Source organism: Pan paniscus, chromosome 17 (assembly GCF_029289425.2).
Source record: "Pan paniscus chromosome 17, NHGRI_mPanPan1-v2.0_pri, whole genome shotgun sequence".
In the NCBI taxonomy this organism is placed as follows: Eukaryota; Metazoa; Chordata; class Mammalia; order Primates; family Hominidae; genus Pan; species Pan paniscus.
The window spans coordinates 1506887-1514592 of NC_073266.2; the positions used below are offsets into that span (position 1 = coordinate 1506887).

Consider the following 7706-nt stretch of genomic DNA (forward strand, 5'->3'; position numbering starts at 1 on the left):
GCTCTGTCGCCCAGGCTGGGGTGCAGTGGCACGATCTCGGCTCACTGCAACCTCCACCTCCCAGGTTCAAGCGATTCTCCTGCCTCAGCTCGGCCTCCCGAGTAGCTGGGATTACAGACAGTACAGCACAGCACGGCGCCCGGCTAATTTTGTGTATTGTGAGTAGAGACGGGGTTTCACCATACTGGCCCTGTTGGTCTGACCGCCTCTTGATCCACCGGCCTTGGCCTCCCAAAGTGAGGGGGTGACAGGCTTGAGCCACCGCGCAGGGCCCATTTATTTTATTGTATTGTATTTATTTATTTTAATTTATGTATTTATGTATGTATGTATTTATTTATTTATTTTTGAGACGGAGTTTCGCTCTTTTTGCTCAGACTGGAGTGCGATGGCGCAATCTCGGCTCACCGCACCCTCCGCTTCCCAGGTTCAAGCGATTCTCCTGCCTCAGCCTTCCTAGCAGCTGGGATTATAGGCATGTGCCACCGCGCCCGGCTAGTTTTGTATTTTCAATTGAGACGGGATTTCTCCATGTTGGTCGGGCTTGTCTCCAACTCCCGACTTCAGGTGATGCGTCCACCTCGGCCTCCCAAAGTGATGGGATGACAGGCATGAGCCACCGCGCCTGGCCTATTGTATTGTATTGTATTGTATTGTATTGTATTGTATTGTATCGTATCGTATCGTATCGTATCGTATCCTATCCTATCCTATCCGATCGTATCGTATGGTATTTTATTGCATTGCAATGGATTGTATTGACTTATTTTATTTAGTTAGTTACTTTTGTGTTATTTTATTTATGTATTTGTTTGTTCGTTTTTGCCTGATCAAAGGTCAATCAGACCCAGTCGTCAAAGTGGCGGTTTCCTAGGCAACAAAGGAGGGAGGAACATGGAGGTGGGGGCGGGGGCGGTGGAGAAGACACAGTTGCCCCAGGCTGTGCGCAGGCGGCCTGGTGCTCCCTTCCTCTGTGAGGCCTCTGTTTTCAGAGTCACAGTGACCGCTAGGTGATGCCCGACGTCTGCCAGTGAGAGTGTCAGCCCGGAATGAATTGGGATCCCCTGGGGACGGGGTGGGGGGAAGGATGGAGGCTCCCACAGCACAGTGGGTCACCGCGCCCTCCAAAGCGATCCCCACAACTAATCGACCAGGGCTCCTGGGGGGACGCAGCCTAAGTCCCCCACCCATCGGATCATCTGGAACTTCCGTCCAGAGACGAGAGACCGACTGGGAATTCTCTCAGTCAAGGTCCAAACTGAAAAGAATCACTGGCACGGACAGCAGGACTAAGGCCATTTCTAAAAGACTGGTTTCTGTGTTTTGGGTGAATCTGTGCATTTCTGTATCACAAAATGACTGACTTTGAACGTTACGATTTTTCTCCTCCTTACGTGTACGGTCCTGTGATAGACAGACCAGGGGACTCCTCAGCTCAGAGTCCGTGAGGCCAGAAGCTGACGTCCCAAATTTCTATTTAGAATGAATTTAAGCACGCCAGCCAAACGCTCTGCCGTGAAACTGTCTGTCGGGAAGACAAGCGGGGGAGGGGGGAAGGGGGGGTCCGGGCGCCGTAGGCTCGCGCCTGTCATCCCCGCACTTTTGGGAGGCCGAGGGCCGGTGGATCCCTCGGCCCAAGCCTTGGCAACACGGTGAAACCTCGTCTCAAAAAAAAAAAAAAAAAAAAAAAAATTACAAAAACTAACTGGTTTCATAACCTGGACTCAAAGTTAATAAATAGATAAATAGGCCGGGGGCGGTGGCTCACGCCTGTCATCCCAGCACTTTGGGAGGCCGAGGTGGACGGATCACAGGGTCAGGAGATCGAGACCATCCTGGCTACCACAGTGAAACCCCATCTCTACTCAAAATACAAAAAGTCAGCCAGGCACAGTGGTGGGCGCCTGTAGTCCCGGCTACTTGGGAGGCTGAGGCAGGAGAATGGCGTGAACCCGGGAGGCAGAGCTTGCAGTGAGCCGAAATCGCGCCGCTGCACTCCAGTCTGGGCAACAGAGCGAGAGTCTGTCTCGAAAATAAATAAATAAGTAAATACATAAATAAATAAATAAATGTAAATAAGTAAATAAATAGATTAAAATTGAAAACTAAAAAAAAGTAAAATAATTAAAAAAAAAAAAAAAAAAAAAAAAAACGTAGCCGGCCGGTGACGATGGCTCACGCCTGTCACCCCAGCACTTTGGGAGGCCGAGGCGGGCAGATCCACTGGGGTCGCCAGTTCGAGACCAGCCTGACCCACATGGAGAAATGCCGTCTCTACTAACAATACAAAATCAGCCGGGTGTGGTGGCCCCTGCCTGTAATCCCAGCTACTCAGGAGGCTGAGGCAGGAGAATCGTTTGAACGCGAGAGGTGGAGGTTGCGGTGAGCCGAGATGGTGCCACTGCACTCCAGCGTGGGCACCAAGAGTGAAACTCCGTCCGAAGGGGAAAAAAAAAATAAGGGCTGTATTCTGTTATTTTTGCTTCCTACCCTGACAAGAACATAATACAGCTGTTGTCTTTCTGCCTGCCTGCCTGCCCGCCCGCCCGCCTGCCTGCCTGCCTGCCTGCCTGCCTGCCTGCCTGCCTGCCTGCCTGCCTGTGGCAGGGCCTCATTCTGTCTTTCGCCCAGACTGGAGCGCAGTGACACAATTATGGCTCACTCACTGCAGCCTCAACCTCCCCAGGGTTAGGCGATTCCTCGAGGGATCCTACGGCCTCGGCCTCCCAAAGTGCTGGGGTTACAGGCGCGAGCCACCAGCACCCGGCCTGAGTTAATACATCTGGTCTCACTGCGTCTTAACCACGCACCCACGAAGAACTCAAGTCAAGAGAGAGTCGGCAAGAGACTCTCAGCATTCTCTCCCGAAAGCACGTGTGTCCCGAGCTCCTGTGGTTTCAGGTGGCCGCGCGTAGAGGAGAGATTTCCAATGTTTCCGGAGAGGTGCGAGCCACAGTCACTCGGGGCATCCGAGCACGAGATGGGGTTTCTGACAGCGACTGAAGGGCCAGGAAGGGCCAGAATCTGCCAAGGCCCGCGTTCCAGGGTGGGGCCGATGGAACCCAAGGTAGAGGGAGTCAGCGGTCCGCACAGAGAGAGCTCCAGCCCTAGGCCCCACTGTGCAGACCGAATCAGAAGGAAGAGAGTCCTTCGTCCTACCTGCCACATCCCTCACATCCCCCCACTGAACTTGGGAGTGGATCCGTGTTCTAAACACGAGGTGACTCTCGGTTTGCAATGGATCACAAGGGGCCGGGCTTTCCAGAGTCGGCAGGATAAAGAAGTCATTCTGGCTCGGACTCCCCCATCCCACGGTAACGGTCGGTAACGGTCGCTGGTGACTTTAAATGAGCCGGGGCTGGCCGGGCCGGAGCCGCTATGGGGGTGGGGGGGGGGGTGGGGGGGGGGCGGTGCCTGAGGCACTGCAGAAAGTGGGCCTGAGCCTCGAGGATGGCGGTGCTGCAGGGACCCGTCCAGGCTGCTATATGGCAAGCACTAAGCCACTATGCCTACCGAGATGCGGTTTTCCTCGCAGAACGCCTCTATGCAGAAGTACACTCAGAAGAAGCCTTGTTTTTACTGGCAACCTCTTCTTACCGCTCAGGAAAGGCCTATAAAACATATAGACTCTTGAAAGGACACAGTGGTACTACACCGCAATGCAAATACCTGCTTGCGAAATGTTGTGTTGATCTCAGCAAGCTTGCAGAAGGGGATCAAATCTTATCGGGTGGAGTGTTTCCTAAGCAGAGAAGCCATGATGATATTATTGTTCCTGAGTTTGCTGATTCAGCTCGCTTTCCCCTTCCATCGTTGGGACATGTATATTGCAAGACAGATCGGCTTACCAAAGGGTCAGAATGTGACCAAAAGAGCCTTCGTTGAAATCCTTTCCTCTGGTGTCCCTTTGAATCATGATGTGAAATAGGGGGGAAAAGCCAGATCCCGACCAAACATTTTGATTCACATCTCTAGAGAGCTTTAGCAACTGCCTGTCCAAGTGTTGTGCCAAAACACTGGGACCTCGTCCTAGCTTATGTCACAGACAGCCTGAGACCGTTCTTACGGAAACACCCCAGGACACCGTTGAATTAAACGGATTGAATTGAGAATCTTCCAATTCAAAGTACTCCTTGAATACAGACTCCCCAGTGTCTTCTATCGATTCAGCCGTCCTTTCACCTGATACTGTCCCACTGGGAACAGGAACTTCCATATGATCTAAACAGGTTCAACATAAACCAAAAACTGGTCGAAGTGTATTAGGAGGACCAGCAGCAGTTAGTTAGTCCATGAGCCCCAAGTGTTGGCATTTTGCCATTAGAAGCCCCAAGTCCCGGAGACGGATCCTATGGACAAAACTGCACTGGTATTAGACACCTTCTGTCATTGACGTGCCATCCACCGGAGCCCCTTCAAAAAAGTCTGTTGCCGGAATCGGCCAAACCGGAACACAGTCTGTCTTCTCGCAGAGGGGAAAGAGCCGAAAGGTAACCCCAATTCTTGCAAAAACACAAAGTTCTGGTGCGCCGACAAGGGCAACACCTCAGGTATTGAGCCCCACTATGGCATCTCCCCCAAACGCACCGCCTCGAAGAAATTCACGACTCTTGACTAGTGACAGCTCCACAACCGAGGAGAATAGGAGAAAATTAAAAGGGAAGTTTCCACCTAAAATCCCAAACAGAAAAACAAAAAGTAAAGCTAATAAAGGAGGAATAACTCCACCGAACATAAGTGATAGCCATGGAAGTGACAACATTGGACTCTTCCGTCACTCCAGAAGGGAAAATAGCCGCAATCGCGCCTCAGATTCAGGCTTTTAATCTACAAAAAGCAGCAGCGGAAGGCTTGATGAGCCTTCCTCGTGAAAGGGGGGAAGGTTATTTAGCTTTGTGTTCTCACCACGGCAAAGAAGCTGTCAGTATCTTGAGCCATCTAGCTTCTCACCACCGCAATACCGGTTGGGTACTGTGCCAAATTGGAAGGGCCTATTTTAAACTTTCAGAGTCCACGCAAGCTGAAAGAAAATTCTCAGAGGTTAGAAGGATTGAGAATTACAGAGTCGAAGGCATGGAGATCTACTCTACAACACTTTGGCATCCTCCGAAAGATGTTGCTCTTTCAGTTCTGTCCAAAGACTTCACAGACAGGGATAAAACTTCGCCAGCCAGAGGCCTGGTGTGCTGCAGGGAACTGTTTCGGTCTGCAACGGGAACACGATATTGCGATTCAATTCTTCCAGAGAACTCTCGAAGTGGATCCAAATGATGCTTATGCCTATAGTGCATTAGGGCGTGAGCTTGTCTTCACTGAAGAACTGGACAAAGCATCAGCTTGTTTTCGAAATGCTATCAGGGTCAATCCCAGACATTGTAAGGCATGGTAAGTGGTAATGAAGTGTAAAGACAAAGCCCTATGGATGGCGCCGGTACTCGCTAGTTTTTCTGGTTAGATAGCTCTTTATTGTCACGAATTTGGTTAAAAATACTTAGGGATGGTACATAGTGCTGAATAACTTCTAACTAAGATGTTTCCTTATGAAACGTATGTCTTGAACAAACTCTGAAATGAACTCATGATCATAGAATACCAGATCCTTATACTCAACAGTTTCAGTCTTCTAGCAAACTTTTGCAGACGCTGTAGTTGTCTTTGGTTCGTGTATGTGTTTCTTTAGTTGTGTGACTGGATTTGTGACTTTTTCTTCGAGCACCGAAGTGGTGATGGGGACAAGGAGCGCTTGGGAGATTGGAAAGGAATAGCATAGTTCACTTATTGGAGAATAGAAAAATAGATGGAAACAACTCACGAGCTGCTGCTTTTTGACAGTGTTCCAGTTTACGGAGTTACTATGAAGAACTTCACGTGCCCTTTAATGTAGCGGTCTCTCTGTTTTACTCTTTTGTACTCGTGTATAAGTGGGCACATAGGAAATTACTACCTAGGTCCTATTGTGATCAACTGAATCAGACATGAAAAAGTGTGGTCCTACCTCTGCCTCAACAGCATACTCACCGTTGACATTTATTGCATTTTTCTGGACTGACTTCATAGTTTAAACGTCAAGAGAAGGCCGGGCGCCGTGGCTCACGCCTGTCATCCCAGCACTTTGGGAGGCCGAGGCGGGCGGGTCACGAGGTCAAGAGATCGAGACCATCCGGGCCAACACGGTGAAACCCCGTCTCTATTAAAAGTATGAAGATTAGCTGGGCGTGGTGGTGGGCACCTGTAGTCCCAGCTACTCGGGAGGCTGAGGCAGGAGAATCGCTTGAACCCGGAGAGGTGGCGGTTGCAGTGAGCCGAGATCACACCATTGCACTCCAGCCTGGGCGACAGAGCGAGACGCCGTCTCAAGAGAAATACATTAAAAAAAATAAATACATACATAAGTAAATATCAAGAGAAAGTATAATTCTGAAGTCATAACCCTGTGGTAGTTATTCTGTCAGATACGGTGGTCTTTGGGGTGACTTATTACAGCAGTGGAGTTCTATCATTTGATTTGCTTCTAAATCTGAAGCATTATATTACGGAAACATTTTTTGATTTGCGAATATGTTGTTTAATGGATCATATCTCATTTTGCTGTAGTAGTTACATGGCCCGAAAGATGGCCAAAAAGATAGTGCCAGCTACTGCTGACCAACGCAACAATCAACTTGCCAATACTGCCTTCTCTTCCGATGGCTATGTTCTCCGTCCTATTTTAAGAACTCAGTTCTTCATAAGACTTGTGTCGTTTTCGATTTTTTTCCCAAGTCTGGTTGATCCTTGTGTTGTGATGTTTTTAAATGTGTATTGTCTGTTCAGCTCTTTTGCAGGAGTCGCATTCTTAAAAAAATCTTAACCCTATCAAAAATTGTGTTTAAAGGAGGATTATTCAGATCGGCCAGCTTTGACTAGGAAGAGTGTAAATGCTGACGTATTTAGGTAGCTCTAAATACTGAGCAACTTTATTCTAACCACAAAATGGATAGCCTTTCTTTTGTCTTCACTTTCGCTATCATTAGCACAGTGTTTAATACCTTTTCTTCATCTATAACACAATTATAATGATATAGGAAGCCACTCAAATAAGGCAGACACGTTGCGTTGCACTTAAAAAAAAAAAAAGAAGAAGAAGAAGAAGAAGTCTCTCTGTGGCACAGAATGAGGTGTGGCTCGAATCTGGAATCTCCAGTGAAAACCAATGAAAGAGGGTGAAACCCCGTGTCTACTAAAAAAAAAAAAAAATGAGCCGGCCATGGTGGCGCTGAGACAGGAGAATCACTTGAACCCAGGAGGCAGAGGTTCCAGTGAGCTGAGATCACGCCGCTGCACTCCAGCCTGGGGGACAGAGCAAGACTCCATCTCAGAAACAAACAAACCCACCAAGCCAGTAAAGGTGTTTAATTCGATGGTGTCAGGCTCAGGTCTCTTGACAGGATACATCCAGCACCCGGGGGGAAACGTCGATGGGTGGGGTGGAATCTATTTTGTGGCCTCAAGGGAGGGTTTGAGAGGTAGTCCCGCAAGCGGTGATGGCCTAAGGAAGCCCCTCCGCCCAAGAAGCGATATTCATTTCTAGCCTGTAGCCACCCAAGAGGGAGAATCGGGCTCTCCACAGACCCCACAACCCCCAACCCACCCCACCCCCACCCCTCCCACCTCGTGAAATGGGCTCTCGCTCCGTCAGGCTCTATTCACACCGTGTGCTTTTGGAA

General features: G+C 49.2%; 1 pseudogene; it reads left to right on the forward strand.

The window, feature by feature from the left end:
* Positions 1-3450: 3450 nt before the first annotated feature.
* On the forward strand, positions 3451-7122 carry LOC134729200 (cell division cycle protein 27 homolog; annotated as a pseudogene).
* Positions 7123-7706: the final 584 nt, after the last annotated feature.